Source organism: Macaca mulatta, chromosome 8, assembly GCF_049350105.2.
Source record: "Macaca mulatta isolate MMU2019108-1 chromosome 8, T2T-MMU8v2.0, whole genome shotgun sequence".
NCBI classification, from domain to species: Eukaryota; Metazoa; Chordata; class Mammalia; order Primates; family Cercopithecidae; genus Macaca; species Macaca mulatta.
This window is the reverse complement of record NC_133413.1, coordinates 1,165,068-1,187,807: the sequence shown is the minus strand read 5'-3', so window position 1 is coordinate 1,187,807 and position 22,740 is coordinate 1,165,068. Positions and strand designations below refer to the sequence as shown.

Below are 22,740 nucleotides of genomic sequence, written 5' to 3'. Positions count from 1 at the left end.
GGGCTGAGGAGGGCTGGGGAGGGCATCGGATGCTCCCTGGAAGGGAGGCGAGTGCGGTTGGCAAATCACCAAGAGCCCAAGGTGGCAGCTGGGAACTGGCTGGGATCCTCACCACGGAGGCTCCGACCCTGGCCACAGTCCACAGAGTCAGCCTGACCCGAGACAGAGCCACTGAAGGCCTTCCATGGGGATCTTCTGGCCAGAACGTCCAGGAACAAAGGAAACAGCCTGCCACTTGGGCCCTGGGTCTCCAAGGCTGTGAGCCCAGAGCTCTGCCGTGGGAGAATGCTGGTGGCCTGCAGAGATGGGCAGGAGAAAGACAGAGCGAGCCAGGCTGGCCCCTTCGCTGGCGTCCAGCCTACTTCGTTCTTTCCTTCACGGGCTTTTCAGGTTGAAATAATTTCCAGCATACAGAGACGGTTCAGGAATAACAAAGATAATTCCTGTTTGCCAATTATACCCTCAACCCAGAATCACCGACCTCTAACCTGTTGCCCTGTGACTTCTCGTCCGCCTGCCCATCCCTACCTCTGTTCCAGCTCTGCCTCCCGCCCTCCTTCTGCTTCCCAGCTCATCCATTTATCATCCATCATCCATCATCCATCACTGTGTCTGGTGGAGACTCACAGGCAGGCCAGGGAGCGGAAGTGGAGACGGTCCTGCAGCATTGCGGGGGGGACGGTCCTGCAGCATTGTGGGGGGGACGGTCCTGCAGCATTGCGGGGGGGACGGTCCTGCAGCATTGCGGGGGGACGGTCCTGCAGCATTGCGGGGGGACGGTCCTGCAGCATTGTGGGGGGGACGGTCCTGCAGCATTGTGGGGGGGACGGTCCTGCAGCATTGCGGGGGGACGGTCCTGCAGCATTGCGGGGGGACGGTCCTGCAGCATTGCGGGAGGACGGTCCTGCAGCATTGCGGGGGGACGGTCCTGCAGCATTGCGGGGGGACGGTCCTGCAGCATTGTGGGGGGACGGTCCTGCAGCATTGCGGGGGGACGGTCCTGCAGCATTGTGGGGGGACGGTCCTGCAGCATTGCGGGGGGATGGTCCTGCAGCATTGTGGGGGGGACGGTCCTGCAGCATTGCGGGGGGACGGTCCTGCAGCATTGTGGGGGGGACGGTCCTGCAGCATTGTGGGGGGGATGGTCCTGCAGCATTGCGGGGGGGACACTGGGCTTTCTCTGATTGATCTTAAATTACAAGTAGGAGAAAAATCAGGGAAGGTGGCTGGGCGCAGTGGCTCACTCCTGTAACCTCAGCACTTTGGGAGGCTGAGGTGGGCAGATTGCTTGATGTCAGGAGTTTGAGACCAGCCTGGCCAACATGGTGAAAACCCGTCTCTACCAAAAATCCAAAAATTAGCTGGGCATGGTGGCGCGTGCCTGTATTCCCAGCTACTCGGGAGGCTGAGGCAGGAGAATCGCTTGGACCTGGGAGGTGGAGCTTGCAGTGAACCGAGATCGCACCACTGCACTCCGGCCTGGGCAACAGAGTGAAACTCTGTCTCAAAAAAACCAAAAAATCAGGGAAGGTATTGGTTATGAGTCAAGTCCTGGCTGCATGGGGCAGCGACTGCTAAGGGGTCACTGTTTGGCCTCCTGGACTCGCTCCTGGAGCAGTGGCCGCCCCCTCGCCATGGCCAGCTCCAATGCAGGGCCTGTGTCGGTGCTCGTCAGGCTGGGAGTGGCTCCGGGAATAGGAAACCAACCCAGTGGGGCTTAGCATGCCTTGGGGCAAGTCAGGCTCCTCATAAACTGTTGTTAATGGATGAGTGACTGATTCAAAACTAATAAACGCGTGCAGAACCCTAAAACACTGGCCTTTCAATGATGGAGTTGTGGTCTCCTTGTGCTCCTTGCAGCTCGGGCCGTGCCGCTGCCCACTGCTGAGTCTGTATTCGTGGAGCCTCATTCGGGTATGGTTTCTTTCGAAATAATATCATGCTGTCATCTCAGCTGCAAAGCAGGCCTCTGAGGTTTCCTTATCTGCAGCCGCACTTTTAGTAACAATTAGGCCAACACCAGAACATACAATTCTCCCTCCTGCTACAGAAGTGCCAGCGGCAAGAGGACCCTGTTCCACCAAAACCGTTAACAAGTCGTCAGTGTTTCCTGGGTTGACGTCAGCGTCAAGGAAGCCATGTCAGCGTCTTGGGAGAAGGGAGCCAGCGGCTGAGAGGGCGTCACAGGCACGAAGGGGCCAGGCTAGTTGGCAGCACTTAGGTGTAATTTTAAACTATTTCCAATAAGAAAAAGTAGTTCCCACCTCTTTCTCTCTCGTTTCTGCACTGATACTAGTGACTCCTTCTGTATGTAATTCTGACCCTTAAATTAAGTCACATTAAGGTCAGCCTGAAAGAAGTCAGTGCCCGGCTGCAGGGCCGTCTCCTGCCGTGCGCCCTGGCTCTCACTTGGCTGGGTCACCAGCAAGCCCAGTGGCAGGTCAGTGATTACCCAGGTTCCAAATTGGTGCCCACGGATTTCAAAACAGGCAGGAATTATTTTTCTCTGACAGGATCCCTGGACTAAGAGGAAAAGGGGGAAAATTTTTTAGTCACAATATTACACTGAGTGTGATTGGAGAATGATGAGATCATTACAAAGTACTAAAGATACTTTTTAATGCAGTTGTGTTAAGAAAAAGATTTGTTTTACACTAGGAAAGGAAGCAAGACAATATTCAACCTTTTGGAGACAAAATTTACCTATTGAGATAAAAGAGATTTCTGGATATGACACAGAAGTTCCTTTTGGAAAGTAAAACTTCCTGCGGGGGCGGCAGATGGGCAGCTAGCTATTAACCTTTGGTGCATTCATTTTGTTCTCTTCTTGTTCTATGAAAGTATCTTTTTCTTTCAGAGAACAGATTACTGGGCATTATCTAAACTCCTTCCCCTCTGCCGTTCTTGTCTTTAAACAAGCAGCCGGAGTTCAGCTATTTTTCACCAACATCTGAACAGGCTTCAAAGCCTGAGACCAGATTTCCTTCCAGGAAATAGGAACGGAGGGAAGGGGCTGTAAAATGACTCCATTCCTGCCCCGATAAGGAATCCTCGGGTCTGAGAGGGCTCCTGGCCTCTGGGTCTACGCTGAAGCTTGTTTTCTCATGCAGAGATTTCCATCTGTACACAAAACAAATCCCTCTTCTCCTTTCTCACAAAGTGAATGGTTCCTTCTGCTCTCTCCCTCTTTCAGAGTTATTTGTTGGAGAAATCTAGGGATCAGAGATTTTAGTAATAATTGCACTTTGTTAACACTACATTCCTCCCCAGACCAACACAGCCCAGTTCACGGAAGGAGGAAGGACAGAAGGATGAGGAGAGAGCACCACAGGCTTCATACCGGCTGCTGCCTGCACTGTGCGAAAGCCAGTGTGGCCCAGCCGTAAGGCCGGGAGGGTGCTGACCCAGCCGGTGTGGCGGGCGACCGTGTTCTGGCCCTGCCTCTGCACCACCCCCAGGATTCTCACCCAGCTCTGCCTGTCCGCATTCTACTTCTTGCCTCCTCATTGATTATTGAGGGGAATACAAAAATCTAAATGCTCATGAACTGTTTTATAATTATTTTTGATTTCTAATTTTGCCAGTTTGAGGGCAATGTGAGAGGTTTCCAATTGCAGAGTTCAGTTTACAGACATCAGTGAACGCTCAGAAAGTATCCTCAGTGGCTGGGTCTCCACTGGGTCAGCTATGCTTTGTTTTGTCATTCATGGATGTGGAGATTTTCCACGTTTTCTTGAGAATTATATCTTTCAATTCCTCTCCCATAAATAGGCATATTCACTCAGTAATTGGCTAAGCATCCTTGGTTTTAATCATTCTAGGCATAAATTAAGGTACCTTACTCCTAATTTCAGAAACTGGACATAAGAGAAATTCCGTTTCCTTCTTAGGCATCCATAAGGAAAACTGGTATCTCATTTAGAATGAGATAACAGTGTACCGTGGCAGGCTGCTCAACAGGATCAACCCAGATGTTCATTCACTCTATTTGGTTTTGTTCTGTGGACTGTTTTAATTGTGTGAACTAGAAAGTCCTTCTTGGACAAATCCCAAGTACACGGATAAAACATTAGGAAGTTACAGGTATTCCCGACAGCCTCTTCTTCAGAAAAGCAGCTATCATAATAAATAGTATCAATTACTTATCACATCGTGAGGCACGTTTGTTCTCATGGATTGGTGGTTTGGAGTCACCTGCCTGCTCTTCTCAGAGGGCCACACTGTGAACACCGTCAGAAGATCACAGGTCTGGGCGTTCGCAGGTCTGGTCCCCACACGGCTGTTTGACCTCTGGGCAGCCAGGTGACCCCTCTGTGAAAGGTGAATGATGTAGCACAACGATGCTTGTCACTTGCGGAAACCAAATATAAAATTGTAAGCCCCCCATGCAGCTAGCAGACCCTCCGCAAAGGCATTCCAAATTATCCTGAAAAATGAGTTCAGGCCATGATGGGAAGTGGGGGTCAGGTGCACCTCACAAACATCAGCACTAGACCTAAGACAGACAAGAAACATTTACTACCCGTTCTCTCCAAAGCCTGCTACCCCAAGGCTTCATCTTCAGGATAAAACTTTGATCTCCACAACCGCTTATTGTAACCCAGGCCTGCCTTCCTATTGATTTCAGGTTTTTAGATAGTAACTCAACCAGTTGCCAATCAGAAAATATTTCAATATACCTGTGACCCAGAAACCCCCACTTTGAGTTGTTCCCCGTTTCCAGACTGAAGCCATGTATACCTTACAGGTATTGGTTCAGGTCTTTGCCTGTAACTCCTGTGTCCCTAAAATGTATAAACCAAGCTGTGCCCCGACCGCCTGGGCACACGTTCCCAGGACTTCCTGAGGCTGTGTCACGGGTGAGTCCTTAATGTCGGCAAAACAAACTAAGTTGATTGAGACCTGTCTCGGGTCCTTTTTCAGTTTACACATTTGACCCGGTGTCAGAACCACCTGGGGGGTAGGCTGGGGGTTAGGAAAACTCAGACTCCAGGCCCTGCTCGAGTGTCTGACCCAGTGGGCCTGGATGGGGGCTGGACGATCTGTAACAGGGCCAGGGCTGCAGCTGCTCCAGCCACACACCCAGCAGTCACTGTTCTGGGAACATGATGTGACAGGGCAGTAAGAGAGGGCCAGTAATTCCTTTTAAAGCACCATACATTTTAATAAGCCAATTAAAAAATTGGATGCCAAAAACCCACTCAGCCTCTGTGCATAATGATTCTATTTTCTGAACCAGAGCTCTCGATGCAAACGTGGTAAGTGTGAGTGTGTCCCTGTGGAACCAGAGCTCCCAGGGCCCCCAGCATCTGGGGCTGAAACCTCGGGGAGCCCCGGCTTTAGGAGGGCATCATCCCCGATATGTAGGCCCAGTCTTGGAGAGGCTTGTGGCACGCACAGGATGGAGGCACCCACAATTCTGCCTCTGCTGTGATCTCAGGGAGAGGAGGCTCCGAGCAGCTGCCGTGGCGGAGGGAAGCTTCTAGGAAGGCAGGGGCTGCACTGGGGCTGCCGCAGGCTCCTCTGTTCCGTGGCCACGCAAGACAGCAGGCGTGGCAGGCAGACGAAAGCAAATGATTGTGCTTTTATTTTGGGGGGTTTTTTGTTTGTTTGTTTGTTTGCTTTTTCTTTTTCTTTTCTTTTTTTTTTTTTGCTTTCTGCCTTTGCGCACGGTTTTAGTGACTGGCTCGACTGCATCTCCGTGAACCTCCAGGGTCGCTGGGAGACCACAGGCGCCGGGTCCTCTTAATTGCATTCTGTGATCTTCCTTTCATTTTATGTCTCAAGGCCTCAGTGTACTTTGCAAACACCTTTTCTCTAGAAGGTGCCTCTGAGAGACGTGCCAAGCGCTTGGGCCTCCTTGATGTGCATCAACCAGGGACCGAGTGCATGGACCCCATCAAGGCCTCGGCCTGGCCTGTCCCTGGCTCCCAGGATGCCTGCCTTTCCGGGGCCCTCCGGGACAGGCCTGCTTCCCCTCTTGGATGCTCTCTCTCCTTTTGGGCATTTCCACATTTAATGCGTCTTCGGTGCCTCTGTAATCTACTGACTCCACATGACACCCCCCACATCATAGTGAGCTGACCTCTGAGAACATTTCCTGTCTCCTCAGCACGAGTGTAAAATCTGTGGGCATGTTTTTGTGGAGATTTTATTTTTAATTTTAAATTTAAATTGCTGATTGTGTGAAAACATGACTGGGCTTTTTCTGTTTTCATTCAGAAAGGGTTTAGTTTACAACTGAATAAGACTTTTTAGGACAAGGACAAAGCGTGGACAGAAACAGCACTAAGCGTGAAGGTGAGCCGTGGACTTAGGAATGCCCGCACCTTTCTCACCTGTGCCCCCAGCCCCCCCTTCCTTCCTGAAGGAAGAACTCTTGGAATGTTTTTCCCTTACAGGAAGGAGAGCTGTTTGATCTGTAACCGGATCTTGGTTGTTTTATAAACTTGTGAGTGGATTTTTATATTCACACAGGAAACGTTTAGAAGAATGACTGTAAGCTGCAAACACACTTGGTCTTGCACTTTTCCTCAAGCACTGCAATTCTGTTAGAACACTGCCTGTTTAGCTACTTAACATCAAAGCGTCAGAGACTTTTGAACTGGAGTGACTCCATTTTGCGTGAGGGCTGGGAAATGAGGCTGGGACCCGCTGAGCTGCATTCCCGGAAAGAAAGGCATTCCTGGCCTCTAGATGTTTACCACGAAGGGAACAGATTAATGTTTACTAAACAGACCCAGGCTTGAGAGTGTCCTAATATCCTGATATCTTGGGAACAAAGGCGTTCCTAATTTTGCTTTAAAGATAATCATAAGAATTCTTGCAAAATATAGTAATTAAGAAAATTAATACTTTATCACAAACCCTTGTAGCAGAGCACATCTCCCCATGACCTTTTTTATCCTATACATAAACAAGCATTGTACCTAGGGTGGACGCGTTCCTCCCCTCACTGTTGGGAACATCCTGCTCTGTCTACAGAATAGCTGTTCTTTCACCACTGTACTCTCTTAATAAACTTGCTTTTACTTTGCACCGTGGACTCGTCCTGAATTCTTTCTTGTGCGAGATCCAGGAACCCTCTCTTGCAGTCTGAATGGGGACCCTTTTCGTGTAACAAAAGTATGCCAAGCCAGGCTTCCACTGGCCTAAATCCCCACCCGCTCCCCTCACAGGCCAGCGGCAGGGTGTCCTGGCAGTTAGGGCCATACCGGTGTTTCCCGGTGTTAGCTGAAAAACCAAACCGTGTGAAGTATTTAAAAAGGTTTATTCTCAGCCAGTAGTGTGATCACGGCCCAGGGAACCGTCTCCAGAGGTCCTGAGAACATGTGCCCAAGGCAGCCGGATTACAGTTTGGTTTCATACATTTTAGAGAGGCAAGAATTGTGGGTAAAATCGTAAATCAATACATGGAAGGTGTACCTTGGTTTAGCCTAAAGAGGTGGGACATCTTGAAGGGGGGCATCCAGGTCAGAGGTGGATTCAAAGATTTCCTGATTGGCGGTTGGTAGAAATAATAAAGCTTTGTCTAAAGAGGAAGTCAGCAGAAAGAGATGCTTGTATTAAGATAAGGGGGCCGGGCGCGGTGGCTCATGCCTGTAATCTCAGCACTTTGGGAGGCCGAGGTGGGCGGATGACGAGGTCAGGAGGTCGAGACCATCGTGGCTAACATGGTGAAACCCCATCTCTACTAAAAATACAAAAAACTAGCCGGGCGTGGTGGCGGCGCCTGTAGTCCCAGTTACTCAGGAGGCTGAGGCAGGAGAATGGTGGGAACCCAGGAGGCGGAGGTTGCAGTGAGCCGAGATTGTGCCACTGCACTCCAGCCTGGGTGACAGAGCGAGACTCTGTCTCAAAAAATAAATAAATAAATAAAAAGATAAGGGGGATTGTGAAAGCCGAGGTTCTTGTGTAGATGAAGCTTCCAGATAGTAGCCTTCCGAGAGAAGGATGGAAAATGTCTCCTTTCCAACCTCAAAGGTGTCAGGCTCGATTCAGCTCTCCTGGATCTGGGAAAGGCCTGGCAGTATGAATGGAGACTCGCTACAGATGCAAATTTCCCCCACAAAAGGCTCTGCAGGGCCATATCAAAATATGTCAAGGAAACATTTTGGAGTGAAATACTTTGATTTCCTTCAGGACCGGCTATGTCATGTGGTTCTGCTCCAGAGTCAGGTTGGAGTTTGGTCCCCACAGAGGGTCTGTTCTTACTCATTTTGGAGTTAGTGCTGGTCAGCCGTGGCTGCCCTCCACTGGGACGGCGTATAATGGGAGAGCTTAGGATGTTACCTTTGGTTTACAACTGGAAAATCTTCCCTTTCAGATGTCAGAAATCTGCTTTTCACGTTGCCCCCAAGATCCATTGTTGGTGCAGAATTCCTGTCTACCAGCCATTGGTCCAGCCTTCTTCAGACTGCGGTGAGGGTGGAGGCAGCGTCAGGCAGGGAGCTCCATGCCTCTCATCCCAGAGAACAGGGGTGTTTGCAGTTGCTCTTTGCAAGAGACCTGGAGGTGGTGCTGCCTGTGTCAGCCTGAATGGAAGAAGCTGATGCAAAATTAAGCTAAGTAGAGGGTTTATTTGAGCCATGCTTGAGTCTGCAACCCAGGAGCAGAGATCTGAGGTGCCCTGAATACACACTTCAGTCAGCAGCAGTTACCAGTAGGTTTTTAAAGAGTAAGAAGAGGCAGTTCCCCAGCTGTTTCCCAAGAGTTCACCTTAAAATAACGCAGGCTCCTGACGGGCTGCGCATGGTTCTTCGTGCCCCAAATCCCAAGAGTGTGGAGATAGTGGGTGAGGCAGCCGTTCTGCCGTAGGCGTGGGTGTGGCAAGAGGGGCCTGACTGGCTCCTGGCCGGGATGAGCCTCTGTCAGCCCAGGGCAGGCTGGGATGAGCCTCTGTCGGCCCAGGGCAGGCTGGGATGAGCCTCTGTCGGCCCAGGGCAGGGGCTCTGGGCAGAGCTGGGTTACGCGACGAGGAAAGAAGAGACTGAAGTGTCTGCCAGCACCCTCTTCCCAGACCGGGCTCCAGGGCCTGTGACTCCTCTGCAGCCAGGCCTGAGACAGGGCACACCCCCTGCTCCTAGATGGGAGACCGAATACACAGACAGACAAGGGACCAGTCAATTGTAAAAATAGAATTCAGGCCCCCGATGCAGAGTAGCCAGCCGGGGAAGCAGCCCCCGCCGGGCAGGAGGGCCGGCCACGCGCGCCAGGAACAGGTCCCAGAGGCCAAGCAGTGGCCCCTGTGACAAGCAGCCCCAATGTCCTCACATGACCCTGCCCGGACATGTGTCCCTGCCCGTAGCTTCAGGTCAGCAGAGAAAGTTCAGTGCCCCCTCCAGTCCCACAGTGCACCAGCTCCTGGAGAGCCGCCCCTGCCCCGTCAGGCCCACCTGGGCCTCTTATTCCTGCTCCTCAGCCTGGCCATGTGTCTCCTGCAAACGCAGGGACGGCGCCGCTCCCTCGCCTCAGCCAGCTGTGGATGCCTCGGCCTGTCCACGTCCATGCGGCTCCTGCCCCGAGACTGGGCACCCTGGCTTCTGCTGCTGCCCTGGACACCTGTGGTGTTGCGAGGCATTTGGTGTTGATGTGTTTTCTGTTCTCAAAGTGTCACATATTCTCTTGGTGTCTATGATCCACAATATCTGGGGATGAATTGGCCAACCAGCATATACACTCCAAGCTGCTACGTGCAGTTTTGAGGAAAAAGCCCCCAAATCAACCAACCCTCAGCGAATCTCACTAGCCCATCAAAAGTTCATGATTCAAGTCACACTTTAAAACACTGCAGGCAACCACATTACCTGTGACAGCGGGCAGGGGCGCAGCTCCATCCGTGTACTTGCTTTACGTCCTCTCCGGTGTACTGTGTTTTGGATATGACGTATTTTTCTGTGTTTCTGAACCTGCTCATCTTAACAAAATATATTCATCCAATTCGCAGAATGGAAACAGTAATTTTTTTTTTTGAGACAGAGTCTTCCTCTGTCACCCAGTGACATGATCTTGCCTCAGTGCAACCTCTGCCTCCTGGGTTCGAGAGATTCTCCTGCCTCAGCCTCCCGAGTAGCTGGGATTACAGGCGTGCACTACCACACCTAGCTAATTTTTTATATTTTTAGTGAGATGGGGTTTCACCATGTTGGCCAAGCTGATCTAGAACTCCTGACCTCAGGTGATCCGCCCGCCTTGGCCTCCCAAAGTGCTGGGATTACAAGTATGAGCCACCACACCTAGTCAGAAACAGTATTTTGTTGTTGTTGTTTTTAATATGAGGCCTCACTTTGTAGCCCAGGCTAGAGTGCAGTGGCACAGTCGTAGCTCACTGCAGCCTTGAACTCCTGAGCTCAAGTGATCCTCCTGCCTCAGCCTCCTGAGTAGCTGAGACTGTCGGTGTGCTCCACCAGGCCCAGCTCATTTTTTAATTTTTTGTAGAGAGAGGAGTCACTTGTTGCTCAGGCTGATCTTGAACTCCTGACTTCAAGCAATCCCCCGTCTCAGCCTCCCAAAGTGTGGGGATTATAGGCATGCACCACCACTCCCAGCCCTAAAGTCCTTCTTATCAATCAGTGAAATTATAGCCTGTCTGTTTTGACCACCCGCGTCAGCCACATGCAGGGCGGTCACCCATGCTCCTCTGGGAGGGACTCCATGGGCATCAGACCCGTGAGAACGCCACCTCCTTGACGAGGTCAAATACTGCTTTTCTAAGAGAATCTCATTTTTAATGGGCAAGGATCTTTCGAAAAGACCTTGGGACATGGTGAGGTGAGTTGCTTTGTGAATGGATCCATTTAAATTTGTTCAGTCAGCCTGTCTGTTTTGAGTACCTGCTTCCTGAAAGGTCCTAGCTCTGAGCACAAACATGAACAAGGGAGAGGCATCTACTCCAGGGACTCTCAGTGTAGCCGGACACACAGTTGTGAGGACGATGGCTGCGTGGCCAGAGCTGTAATAAATCACGGAGCACTTATCTCCATCTGGACACTGTCATGGTGCTGAGAAACTTGGCTGGGAGCATTCCTACAGAAATACACAGATTTGTATTACTGAGAATTTTTAATGTCTTATTAAAATTCTTATTACATGATGTTAAATGGAAAAAGGCTGGATGAAAAATTTGAATTTAGAGTATAATTTTTTTTTTTGAGATAGAGTCTCGCTCTATTGCCCAGGCTGGAGTGCGTGGCGTGATCTCAGCTCACTGCAACCTCCGCCTCCTGGAGTCAAGCAATTCTCCTACCTCAGCCTCCCAAGTAGCTGGGATTACAGAGGCGCACCACCTTGCCCAGCTAATTTTTGTATTTTCAGTAGAGACGGCGTTTCACCATGTTGGCCAGGCTGGTCTCGAGCTCCTGACCTTCTGATCCACCCGCCTCAGCCTCTCAAAGTGCTGGGATTACAGGCGTGAGCCACTGTGCCTGGCCTAGAGTATAATTTTTTAAAGGGCAGAAAAAGAGTGAACAGAAAGGTTCTTAAACATTGAAACAGAAATTCTGAATGAAGTTTCCCCAAATGCAATGAATGTCATCTAGGTGTGTATTGCTGCTAAAATAATGTTAAAGAAATAAAATAAGTTAATTAAACAAATTATGGTCTGGAAGTCAAAATCTGAAACAGGCTCGCTGGGCTGAAACCAAGGTGTTGGCAGGCCTGGCTGCTTCGGGAGGCTCCTTTTCCTCTTCTTGGCTTCAGAGGGTCCCAAGCTCCCGGGCTTAGGCCGCTCCATCTCTGCAGCCAGCAAGGCTGCCTGAGTCCTTCTCGAGATCTCTGGTCCTCTCTTCCGCTCCTGCCTCCACTCCTAAAGATACTGGTGGCTATGTTGGGCCTACCCAGATAATCTAGGACAATCTCCATATTTTAAGATCAGTGTTGGTGACGTTAACTGCATCTGCAAGCACAATCCCCCTTTCCTCTTTTACATAGTCACAGGTTCTGGGGCTTAGGACAGGGACATTTTGGGGGAAGCCATTATTCTGCCTCCCAAACTGTGAGCGGCAGGAATCAATGTTCGTTGCTTTATTTCGGCATTTTCTCAGCATTGTTTAAATTTTTTAAATGAACACATATTTAATTCTTATACTTTAAGAGTTTGTTGTCTTTTTCCTTTAATTTTAGGGGAAACTATTTTTATAAATGACTAAATCATATTCTGGGGTCTGGATGTCCCTGCCTGGGGATTTTGTGGCTAGGGTCCAGGAAGAACAGCTCGCATAGGTAGCTTAGTGAGGACCCTGCCTGGCCTGAGACCTTGGGATGGCTCACACCTGCTTGGAGGTGATTTTGGATCTTGACGCCGTCCTTCCCACATTTCCCAATCAGCGCATGGACTGCAGCTACTTTGGGGATCCGGTTGTCACCAGCATTAACCTGCCAACCAGCCCAAGCCAAAGGGGCCTCGTAGGAACATCCTGGGCGTGATGCCAACCAGCCCAAGCCAGAACCATGCTGAGCATGGGGGCCACTTTCCCAGGGCAGACTCAGACCTCGAACTGGGGGTGTGCGCCCACTCCCTTCCCTGCACACGCCCTGCCTCACTGGGGGTCTCTGAGCCCTCCTCGGACACAGGGCACGCAGCCCTTCGGGGTGAGGATTCTGGCTGAACCGGCCCAGCAGGGTTCCTCTAGAAAAAGTGACACAGAAGTCTAAATTTGAGGCCTGGTTGCGAGAGGGTTTGGAGGAGCCTGGCTGGAGAGGTTCAGGGAGAGCCTGCCTGGCAGGCCTCCGGGAAGGGGCTGATGGAGGCTGCTGTGTGGCCCCCAAGAAGAAGAAGGAATGGTGCAGCACTCACCCTACTGCGGCGGGCGGGCTGGGCTCAGACTGGTCACCGCCGGTCACCGCTGGTCTGTGGGAGGACGAGAGGGAGGGGAGGTGGAGGAGGCGATTACTCCTGAAAGGAGATATTGGAGAGTAGCCAAACTTCCAGCCAGGCTGGACCCCATCCTAGGGGATGACTGGGGGCCACCTGTGAGCTGTGTGGCTGGAGGGAGGGCAGGGAAGGGAGCCTTGGGGTCTCATCACAATTTTGAGTCACCAGGCGTTGGCCAAAGGCAGCATGGGCTTTCCCTGCGTTTGGCGAAGTGCCAAGTTGATTGGCTTGATTATTAGGTTATCAGATTGGCGAATTTCTAGTTACTTTGTGCTTTTCATTAGCTACCAAGTAGCCTATTACGAAGTGCATTATTCATTAAAGCAGGAAAAAAACACACACAATATATTTTAAAAGATATAGAATATTTTAACACCATTATAGCAAATATTTTACTGCTAAACGGGACAAGCAAATTGTCTAAGGAGAAACCTTTAAAAATAGAATCATTGAAAAAAATAGGCAGATGCCAGTGGCCTCAGCCAGGGAGCAGTAAACCTGAAAAGGGCTGGGAATGACCAGGCCATTGTTGACTGATACCTGAGCTTCCTCACATTGTTTCACCCAGAGCTTTTCTGGGCAAACCGTGGAGCAGCGAGGGCGGGTCCAACTTCCTGCCCCCGGGTCTGGCCTTACTCCTCTGGGGTTCGGAATTTGCCACCGAGAAAGCAGGAAGGTTGGCCTGAGACTGCAGTCACGCATCCTGCTGTGTCTCTGCTTTAAAAATGTTCTGCATTGACATCTTCACAAAAGGCAAACTCCATGGTGGACGGGGACCTAGCCATGGGTCAGCACCACCCCCTCCTCCTCCACTTCCTGTCCCTGCAGGAGGTCAGGCCTAGGCCCCGGCACTGACTGGAACACACGGAGGGAGACGGGCTTGCGTCCTGCCAGTATTGCTGGTGTGTGGTGCGTGTAGAGTACGTGTGCCTGTGTTATGTGTTGTGTATGGAGCGTGTGTGTGGCATGTGTGTATATGGGGTGTGCCGTGTGTGGGCTGTGTGGCATGCGTGTGCATAGCGTGTACTGTGGGTGGTGTGTGGATGCCCCGAGCTCAGCCTGCTTTGGCCTGGCCAGCTCCCAGTGAAGGAAGGAGAAATAGCTCTGGGCTTGGGAGGAGAGAGGCCCCTGCCCATAGCTCTGCGCCCGCCCACCCTGCTGGGCCTGTCCCCAGCTCTCTCTTCCTGGCCCTGTGGTTCAAAAACAGTTTTCCAGTCTAGGCATGGCTGTGCCTCTCAGGGTGACTGCAAGTCCCTAGAGATCAATAATCATAGCAAAGGCTTGGTAAGCACCTCCTACAACCACACACTATTTTAAGATCTTCACAGCCACTCCATGGGCTAAGCGCTTCTATTACTCCTGTTTGACAGATGAGGAAACTGAGGCACGGAGACAGCATGTGATTTACCCAAGCCCTGAAGCTGGTGGCTGGAGCCTGGATCTGCAGTCAGGCTGGCTGCCTTCTAGGGTCTTCACCTCCACTGCTTTGTCGTGACTATAGGTCACAGACTTTAACAATGCATATGTTTATGAGTTTCAGTTTCCACATTTTAAAGGCATATAAATATAATTATTTAAATACAGGATAGCATTTCACAAAGCTTCTCTCCTTGACCAAACTCCAGTTGGACTCCTGAGTTTTTTTTCAGCTATGCCTATCCTTGGATGTCAATCAAGAAATATGATGAGGCAAGTCTCAATCATTTTAGGAGGTTTATTTGCCAAAGGTTGACGTGTGCCCGGGAGACGGGTCTAGGCCTTTTTCTGAAGATGATTTTGAGGGCTCCACATTTAAAGAAGAAAGAGCAGGATATTGAGAAGTACACAATTTTCATGTGAGGGGGCATAGGGGGAAAGTATGCTCAGTGAATCTGCATTTTTACGTAAGATAATATAGACAAATGGGGCAGGGGAGCAATCCGATGTGTATTTGTGCCAGGTGGGCAGAGGGGTGAGTGCACCTGTAATGAGAAGCTGTCCATTGACATTACCATGGTGACCTCTAACAAAAATGCTTTAGGGTATTTTTACGGTAAATAACAAGATATTTAGGGTAAATATCTTGGAGTTCCCTAGGGATTTCCTTGTGGGCCAGATATGTGGGAAATGTGTAGCTTTTCACCTTGTAGCCATCCTATTTAGGAACCAAAAAGGGGAGGCAGTTTTGTGTGACCCAGTTCCCAGCTGGACTTCTCCCTTTGGCTTAATGAGTTTGGGGTCCCAAGATTTATTTTCCTTACACATGGACACGTCCTCAAGAGACTGATTTAAGCAAGAATCTGAAGTTGGTTTAGTAGGAACCCCTGACCCTCGACACCTGATGGGGTTCCTCACCCCACCCCACCCCCACGTGATGTCTGATGGCCCCACCTGTCTTCAGCAAGAAGCCTGCTCTGATGCCTAACCCTAACCCTGACTCCGGCCCTGTTCCTTGGCTATAGATTCCTGCTTTTCCTTGTCAAATTTGGGGTTGAGCCCAGTCTCTCTCCCCCACTGCAAAACCCCATTTCGGTGGTCCCCGCACCTATGGCGAAGTCCTGAATGGGGTCTTCCTCACCGCGCTCTGACAGGTGCCGGGGAATCGTTCTGCCATTGACAGCTGTGGAACCACATCTTGGATGAGGTCAAGTTCACCACTGGACCCCGGACCTCTCACCCAGGCCCCTGAGCACTCACCTTTGAAGCCTCTGTGTTTGCTTCTGATTCAAGGGATTCACTGGAGAGTCAGGCTCCAGGCAAGTGTCCTCTGGAGGTCGGGACAGGCTTCGATTCCTCAGGGTCCGCGCATGCTCCAGGAGCGGGGCTAAGGCTGGCTTTCCTTTGAATGGTGCCTCCTGGGCTAGAAGCTCTTCTCCCAACCCTGCACACTGAGTGGGGCTTCTTCTGCCTCCTGGGCTGGAAGCTTCTTTCTCCCAGCTCTCTCTCTGAGGCCCCCTGTTCTCTCTGTTGGATCCAGGGCTGCTTCTGTGGACTGAACCCCCTTCTTGAGCCCTGTGGACTGCGTGCTCCACCTCCCACCCCTCCCTGCTGGCCGGAGTTTGCTGAGGGTCATGTGGAGCTTCTCCAGCCTCTTTGGAACCTGAAGCTCTCCCCAGGTTCTGGGCACTCCTTCTTTTTCCCTGCTTCCCCTCCCTGCAGCCCTTGGCAGGCACCCTTCATGCCCGACCACCCTCCGTCGACCTGCCAGACCTTCCCTTCCCACCCCAACCCCTCAGTCTCTGGAACTTAGGGCCCCGCCCTCAGAGGGACTCTTGAGGGACTCAAAGAATCCCTTCAAGGAGTTCTATTGAAATTGACTTAGAGATAAATGAGCACTTATACTAATTAAATATTTCCCAACTCTCAGAATAGGAACTACTCCAAATGCCTTTTTGAGCTTGCACGGCTTGAGCAAATCTTTGGTAAATAAGATTAGTTTAATATTGTCAGTATAATAAAAACACTGTGTCTTCTGAGTTTTTAGCATTAAGTGTAATACTTGGGTTTACTAGCCAAATAAGGTTAAAGGAGTTAACAAGGAAATAACTTGAGATGATTAGTCTTGTGTAATGTTATGTCTGCCTAAAAGAGTTTCTTGTTAGTAACTTGAAACCTTGAAGTTATACTAGGTTAAATTAAATAATAGATATTCATTAAATATCTGCAGCCCAGGGAGTTATATTCCTTTGAGGGTATACCCAGTAATGGAATTGCTGGGTCAATGGTATTGCTGGTTCTAGATCCTTAAGGAATCACCACACTGTCTTCCATAATGGTTGAACTAATTTACATTCCCACCAACGGTTCCGACTTCTCCACAGCCTCACCCACATCTATTGTTTCTAGACTTTTTAATAATCACCATTCTGACTGGCGTGAGATGGTATCTCATTGTGATTTTGATTTGCAGTCCTCTAATGATCAGTGATGATGAACTTTTTTTCATATGTTTGTTGGTCGCATAAATGTCTTCTTTTGAGAAGTGTCCATGTCCTTTGCCCACTTTTTGATGGGGTTGTTTTTTCTGGTAAATTTGTTTAAGTTGCTTGTAAATTCTGGATATTAGACCTTTGTCAGATGGGTAGATTACAAATTTTTTCTCCCGTTCTGTAGGTTGCCTTATTGCTCTGATGACAGTTTCTTTTGCTGTGCAGAAACTCTTTAGTTTAATGAGCCATTTGTCAATTTTAGCTTTTGTCGCAATTGCTTTTGGTGATTTCATCATAATTTTTTTTGCCCATTCCTATGTCTGAATGGTATTGCCTAAATTTTCTTTCAGAGTTTTTATGGTTTTGGGTTTTACATTTAAATCTTTAATCCATCTTGAGTTAATTTTTGTATAAGATGTAAGGAAGGGGTCCAGTTTTAGTTTTCTGCATATGGTTAGCCAGTTTTCCCAGCACCATTTATTAAATAGGGAATCCTTTCTCCATTGCTTGTTTTTGTCAGATTTGTTGAAGATCAGATGGTTGTAGATGAGTGGTCTTATTTCTGAGGTCTCTGTTCTGTTCCATTGGTTTATATGTCTGTTTTGGTACCAGTACCATGCTGTTTTGGTTACTGTAGCCTTGTAGTATAGCTTGAAGTCAGGTAACATGATGCCTCCAGCATTGTTCTTTTTTTTTTTTTTTCTTTAATTTTCTTATTTTACTTTGAGTTCTGGGATATATGTGCTGAATGTGCACTTTTGTTACATAAGTATACATGTGCCATGATGGTTTGCTGCACCTATCAACCCATCATCTAGGTTTTAAGCTTTGCATGCATTAGGTATTTGTCCTAATGCTCTCCCTCCCCTTTCTCCCAACACCCCAACAGGCCCCAGTATATGATGTTCCCCTCCCTGTGTCCATGTGTTCTCATTGCTCACCTCCCACTTATGAATGAGAACATGTGGTGTTTGGTTTTCTGTTCCTGTGTTGCCCATCAATGATAGACTGGATAAAGAAAATGTGGCACATATACACCATGGAATACTATGCAGCCATAAAAAAGAATGAGTTAATGTCCTTTGCAGGGACATGGATGAAGCTGGAAACCATCATCTGGCTTTGTTCCTTTTGCTTAGGATTGACTTGGATGTACAGGCTCTTTTTTGGTTCCATATGAATTTTAAAGTTTTTTTTTTCTAATTCTGTGAAGAATGTCAATGTTAGTTTGATGGGAATAGCACTGAATCTATAAATTACTGTGGGCAGTATGGTCGCTTTCATGATATTGATTCTTCCTCTCCATGAGGATGGAATGTTTTTTCGTTTTTTTTGTGTCCTCTCTTATTTCTTTGAGCAGTGGTTTGTACTTCTCATTGAAGAGGTCCTTCACATCCCTTGTCAGCTGTATTCCTAGGTATTTTATTCTCTTTGTAGCAATTGTGAATGTGAGTTCATTCATGATTTGGCTCTCTGTCTACTGTTGGTGTAAAGGAATGCTTGTGACTTTTGCACATTGATTTTGTATGCTGAGACATTGCTGAAGTTGCTTATCACCTTAAGGAGCTTTTGGGCTGAGACAATGAGGTTTTTAAAATATAGGCTCATGTCATCTGCAAACAGACAATCTGACTTCCTCTCTTCCTATTTGAATACCCTTTATTTCTTTCTCTTGTCTGATTGCCCTGGCCAGAACTTCAAATACTATGTTGAATAGGAGTGGTAAGAGAGGGCATCCTTGTCTTGTGCCAGTTTTCAAAGGGAATACTTCCAGCTTTTGCCCATTCAGTATGATATTGGCTGTGGGTTTGTCATAAATAGCTTTTATTATTTTGAGATATGTTCCATTGATACTAGTAGTTCATTGAGAGTTTTTAACATGAAAGGATGTTGAATTTTATCAAAGGCTTTTTTTTTTGTATCTATTGAGATAATCATGTGGTTTTTGTCATTGGTCCTGTTTATGCGATGGATTACATTTATTGATTTGCATATGTTGACCCAGTCTTGCATCCCAGGGATGAAGCTAACTTGATTGTGGTGGATAAGCTTTTTGATGTGCTGCTGGATTCGGTTTGCCAATGTTTTCTTGAGGATTTTCACATCAATGTTATCAGGGATATGGGCCTGAAGTTTTCTTTTTTCGTTGTATCTCTGTCAGGTTTTGGTGTCAGGATGATGCTGGCCTCACAAAATGTGTTAGGGAGGAGTCCCTCCTTTCCAATTGTTTGGAATAGTTTGAGAAGGAATGGTACCAGCTCCTCTTTGTACCTCTGGTAGAATTTGACTATGAATCCATCTGGTCCTGGGCTTTTTTTGGTTGATAGACTATTTATTGCTGCCTCAATTTCAGAACTCATTATTGGTCTATTGAAAGATTTGACTTCTTCCTAGTTTAGGCTTGGGAGGGTGTATGTGTCCAGGATTTATCCATTTCTTCTAGATTTTCTAGTTTATTTCTGTAGAGGTAAACTCTAGTATTCTCTGATGGTAGTTTGTATTTCTGTGGGGTCAGTGGTGATATCCCCTTTATCATTTTTTATTGTGTCTATTTGAGTCTTCTTTTTTTTTTTTTATTAGTCTAGCTAGTGGTCTATTTTACTAATTTTTTCAAAAAACCAGCCTCTGGATTCCTTGAGTTTTTGAAGGGGTTTTCATGTTTTTATCTCCTTCAGTTACACTCTGATGTTAGCTACTTTTTGTCTTCTGCTAGCTTTTGGATTGGTTTGCTCTTGCTTCTCTAGTTCTTTAGGTGTGATGTTAGGGTGTCAATTTGAGATCTTTCTAGCTTTCCGATGCAGGCATTCAGTGCTATAAATTCCCCTCTTAACACTGCTTTAGCCAAGCTTTCTGTTAACCTTTGTTATGTCTTGGATTACTTAAGAAAATGGAGATTTCTTGCCTTTAAAATAGCTAAGGTTTTTAAAAAATATTTTTGACAGTTTTGCCTTCCCAGATCCTAAATGAAATCTTGTTTTTGAACTGACCTGAAACTTCCCAGAAGGTCCCAGATAATTCCAAAGGACTTCTTTCACTTTTGCTATGTTTTTTTTTTTTTTTTAATTTTTATTATACTTTAAGTTCTAGGCTACATGTGCACAATGTGCAGGTTTGTTACATATGTATACATGTGCCATGTTGGTGTGCTGCATCCATTAACTCATCATTTACATTAGATATATCTCCTAATGCTATCCCTCCCTGCTCCCCCCACCCCACAACAGGCCCCGGTGTGTGATGTTCCCCTTCCTGTGTCCAAGTGTTCCCATTGTTCAATTCCCACCTATGAGTAAGAACATGTGGTGTTTGGTTTTCAGTTCTTGCGATAGTTTGCTGAGAACAATGGTTTCCAGCTTCATCCATGTCCCTACAAAGGACACGAACTCATCCTTTTTTATGGCTGCCTAGTATTCCATGGTGTATATGTGCCACATTTTCTTAATCCAGTCTGTCACTGATGGACATTTGGGTTGGTTCCAAGTCTTTGTTATTGTGAATGGTGCTGCAATAAACATACATGTGCCACTATGAAGACACTTTTGCTGTGGTTTGAATGTGTCTCCCAATGTTCACGTGTTGGAAATTTAATCCTTGATGCCACAATGTTGAGAGGTGGGGCCTTTGGTAGGTGATTAGGTCGTGAGTGCTCTGCATGAATGGGTTAATGGAATGGGTGAGTTATTGCAGGAGTGGACTCTTGTAAAAGGATGAGTTCAACCTGTTTTCCTCCCGACATCCCACCACCTTCCACCATGGGATGATGCAGCCAAGAGACCACTGCCAGATGCAGGCCCTCAACCTTGGACTTCCCAACCTCCAGAACTGTAAGAACTAAACCTCCCAGGTACTCTGTTATAGCAGCACAGCACTGACTAAGACAACCTGTAGGAGAATGTCAAAACCTAATTTGGTTTATTTGGTATGTTGAATTGCATGAAAAGTCATTGTTAAATAAGAAGGGGTGTGTAACCTTCTTTAGGTTGCATTTATATAGGTAAATCATCTTAATGTAACTCTTTCAGAAGTTGTGCAGAGATATGGACAACTGTCAGTGCCTGCAATGGCCATGCTTTATCCAGTTTGACATTATCGGTCACAATTTCAATTGTTATTATTAAAAAAAGTATTTTGTCAAATGAATTCTCATCAGATATCTAACCATACCCATTTAAAATCTTTTGTTATTCACAGATGGTTTTGTGTTACTCAGATTCTTCCCTGAAAGCATTTGCAATCAGGTGTAGGCCAGAATGATTTGTGATGGCATCGCTTGAAAAACTTTGAGACCTGTATTAGTCAGGATTCTCTAGAGAGACAGAACCAAGAGGAGAGAGAGATAAGAGGGGATTTTTTTTAAGGGAAATTGCTCACATAATTATGGAAGCTGAGAAGTCCCACAACAGGCTGTCTGCAAGCTGGAGACTGAGGGAAGCCAGTGGTATGGCTCAGCTCAAGTCTGAAAGTCCTAGAACCAGAGAAGCTGATGGTGTAACTCTCAGTCTGAGTCCAAAGGCCAGAGAACTTAAAGCTTTGATGTCCCAGGGCAGGAGAAGAAAGATGTCCCAGCTCCAGAAGAGACAGAGAGAATCTGCCTTCCCTCTGCCTTTTTGCTCTTTCTGGGCCCTCAATGGCTTGGATGATGACATCCACATTGGTGAGAGGAGGTCTCCCTTATTCAGTCCACTGATTCAAATGCCAGTCCCTTCCAGAAAAACCTCACCGACATACCCAGAAATAACACTTTACCAGCTATCTGGGTATCCCTTAATCCAGTCAAGTTGACACCTAAAATTGACCATTACAAGACCATGCTGGGCTGAATCAGAATTTTTGGAGCTCTTCTGGAGAAGCTGATAGTTCATGAAACTGCTATCTCAAGGTCACACAGAGCAAGTTTTAACCACATGGGACTGAATGAACGGATAAAAGATGATTATGGTTATTGTCTGGAACACTGATGATCCTTTACTGTTCTCTTTTCTGGACATAAGAAACCCCTTTCTCTTTTCTCTTAAGTTATTGTACTTTTGTAAACAGAAATGAAACATTTATTGTTTCTCCCCTCCTGATTGCTCCCGGATTGGAAAACTCTAATTGAGTATTTTTGTTTTCATGGCAACACAGTTATTTGCATGCGTTCAATAAGACTATGTTTTACTTGTAACAGGATACATTGGATATATTACCAAGGCTTTTACTGGAATGTCACATGTGAAAATCTGCATAGAATCTGAGGTGACCAGATAGCTTTAGGGAAGTAAGGCTAACTCCAAAGAGCCAATGCTTACAGAGTCCACTTGGAAAAACCATCCTGGTACCTCAATTACAGGATTCCCAGCCTTGCAGGTAATTAAGGAAAGTCACTTCCTGGCAGATTCAGGAAACTTAAGATATCTTTGGGACCTCTGGTAGAGAAGAATTCACCCAAATCTACAGATACTGCAAGCAAAGTCTGGGTGAGCTCCTGAATTGAAGAATCTTCCTTGAAGATGTTTCCTTGAAGAAGCTTCAAGGAATCCCCCACAGTAGATCACATATGTGTAACCTGTGTGCCCACTGCTGAATAGGCCACTCCAAAAGTTCACTGGAACACCCACTGCCTTCACCAAAAACATTAAACTGCACACCAGGAAACTGTCAGATCACCACTGTGGTCCTCACACCTCCATTGAATGATGCTTTGAGCTTAATTTAGAAATCTTGACTAGCTGCCCTGTGGATTCAGAAGCTGGGTTTCCAACCATTAGTTATAGCTTTTCTTTTCTTTTTTTTTTTTTTTTTTGAGACGGAGTCCTGCTTTGTTGCCAAGGCTGGAGTGCAATGGTACGGTCTCGGCTTACTGAAACCTCTACCTCCCAGGTTCAACTGATTCTCCTGCCTCAGCCTCCCGAGTAGCTGGGATTACAGGTGCCCACGACCATGCCCAGCTAATTTTTATATTTTTAGTACAGACAGGGTTTC

General features: G+C 47.6%; 2 long non-coding RNA genes across 2 annotated transcripts in view; both read right to left on the bottom strand.

Moving 5' to 3' along the window:
- Positions 1-16,062, bottom strand: part of LOC144330664 (uncharacterized) — a 35,894-nt gene extending 19,832 nt beyond the window's left edge. The window contains exons 1-2 of the long non-coding RNA XR_013397007.1: positions 15,548-16,062; positions 12,794-12,847 (exon numbers count right to left, since the gene is read on the bottom strand). This is a non-coding gene — a long non-coding RNA (uncharacterized LOC144330664). The remainder of the gene's footprint in view (positions 1-12,793; positions 12,848-15,547) is intronic.
- On the bottom strand, positions 8,914-9,944 carry LOC144330665 (uncharacterized). The gene is made up of 3 exons (XR_013397008.1): positions 9,807-9,944; positions 9,396-9,561; positions 8,914-9,082 (listed from the first exon to the last, which is right to left on the bottom strand). It is a non-coding gene; the product is annotated as an uncharacterized LOC144330665 (long non-coding RNA).
- Positions 16,063-22,740: the final 6,678 nt, after the last annotated feature.